General features: G+C 47.7%; 1 pseudogene; it reads right to left on the reverse strand.

Moving 5' to 3' along the window:
- Positions 1-272: 272 nt before the first annotated feature.
- LOC147442968 (uncharacterized) lies at positions 273-1,781 on the reverse strand (annotated as a pseudogene).
- Positions 1,782-1,991: the final 210 nt, after the last annotated feature.

The raw sequence follows: 1,991 nt of genomic DNA on the forward strand, positions 1-1,991 counted from the left end.
ACTGTTTCCAGCAGTTTTTGGTTGAGAGTGAGATTCCAGCAGTTTTTTTTTAGTTTTTGGTTGCGAGTGATAGTGGGACTGTTTCCAGCAGTTTTTGGTTGAGAGTGAGATTTCATCAGTTTTTTTTTAGTTTTTGGTTGAGAGTGAGAGAGAGAGAGAGAGAGAGAGAGAGAGAGAGAGAGAGAGAGAGAGAGAGAGAGAGAGAGAGAGAGAGAGAGAGAGAGAGAGAGAGAGAGAGAGAGAGAGAGAGAGATGGACTAGAACCCAACTCGCTATCGTGAGCGGTGACGAAGGAGGCGGTGTGGGACGCGGTGAGTGGGACGCAAGGGTTTTATGATTGGAACGAGGTGAACCAGGCAAACACTAATGGCCATCACCGTGAGATCATTCCGAATGGCGATCTGTGCAGCAACGGGCGGGAGAAGTATAAGGTCCTTGACCCACCAACTTGTCCTCCCACATCTCCTTGACATACCTCTACAAGGCCACTGTCCCACACAGCGGCTTCTTCGAGCTCTACATCACCCGGGATGGTTATGAGCCCACTCAACCCCTGCAATGATCAGACTTGGAGGACCCCCACTTCATCAACGTCACTGACCCCACGCTTCTCAGCAGATCCTACCAATTCCCCGGCACCACGCCTATCGAAAAATCTGACCGCCACCTCATCTATGTCATTTGGTAGCGCTTCGACAGCCTCGAGGCCTTCTACTCCGGGTCCAACATTGACTTCGTTGATGCAGATGCAGCTGATGCCGCTGTCCACCTCTCTGTCCACTTCACCACCTAGCAGTTAGCAAGCAGCTGGGGGTCATGAGTGCATGCCAGGTGCCAAGACATTCATGTAATATGTAGTAGACCGCCACTAATTGCTATCCTAGAGCCAGCACAAAGCTCTTACGCACGCACGGACTGCTCTGCTCTTGTTAGAATAAGAATCAATAAATAATTTGTTCCATGCACGTCGCCTCTCTGTTTTGATCTCTGTTATGGCAGGTTGTCTGGTTTGGTGGGAATGGCACGGGGACCCAGCTTGTGCTTCCACTCGATTAGGACATTGCACAAAGAGTTTCCTGTTGTCTAATATCTCTGCCAAACTGTGAGGTGGGTTTACTAAGGGGCCAGGGCGGTCATGATTGTCTGCGACTACGTGAGTTGATAATATAAAAAGACCTAAATGGTAACACATTCTGAACCTGCTGGAACCTATCCGCGCCGGCGCGGACTGGTTCCGACAGGTTTCAATGATTTTTTTGTTGCTTTCCCTAATACCAAGGCAGCCATGCTGTGCGCATGAGCTTAGCAAGGCATGTTGAAACCTGTTGGAACCTGTCCGCGCCGGCGCGGACTGGTTCCGACAGGTTTCAACATGCCTTGGATTTTCTGTTTGGTTTACAAAGGCGGCAATGGTATGTGCAAGAAAGAAAGTTTTTTCGAGCATAGGATAACTTTTTTTGAACCTTTTGTTTTTGTTTTACTAGGACGGCCATGGTCTGCGACTCTGAGCGAGTTGACTATATAAAAAAAAATGCTTTGTATAGCATGCTCATGAGCTTCGTAAAATATGTTGAACCCATATTTTACCTGCTAGAACCTGTCTGTGCCGCTAGGTCCCTGTTTTGGAGAGCATGCTCCTTATCGCTGGCATGGTAGAATTGTAGTGCATGCAATATATCTCCCTCATCGACCTTCATCTTGCTGCTATGCACATCATGGAAAAAACAAGTCTTGCATCCGACTTGCCAGTCAATATGAGTCCTCTCCCAGTTGATGGTCATCCTTGTTCTCAAGGCCCTTATGTTCTACCTCATCAAACACCTCCAAATTCTTGCCTTGGAGTAGATGGCACACACCGTGTGGTATGAGTGCAAGGAAGATGCGACATGGTGTGGAAGCCTGGTTAGCTCTTACAATCTTGGTGTTGAGCTAATGTAGAGTCACTCAATGAAACCACAAGACATGTAATGATATCCATACCAATTTCTTTA

The sequence above is a fragment of the Adiantum capillus-veneris genome, chromosome 14 (assembly GCF_014529385.1).
Source record: "Adiantum capillus-veneris isolate H3 chromosome 14, ASM1452938v2, whole genome shotgun sequence".
NCBI lineage: Eukaryota > Viridiplantae > Streptophyta > Polypodiopsida > Polypodiales > Pteridaceae > Adiantum > Adiantum capillus-veneris.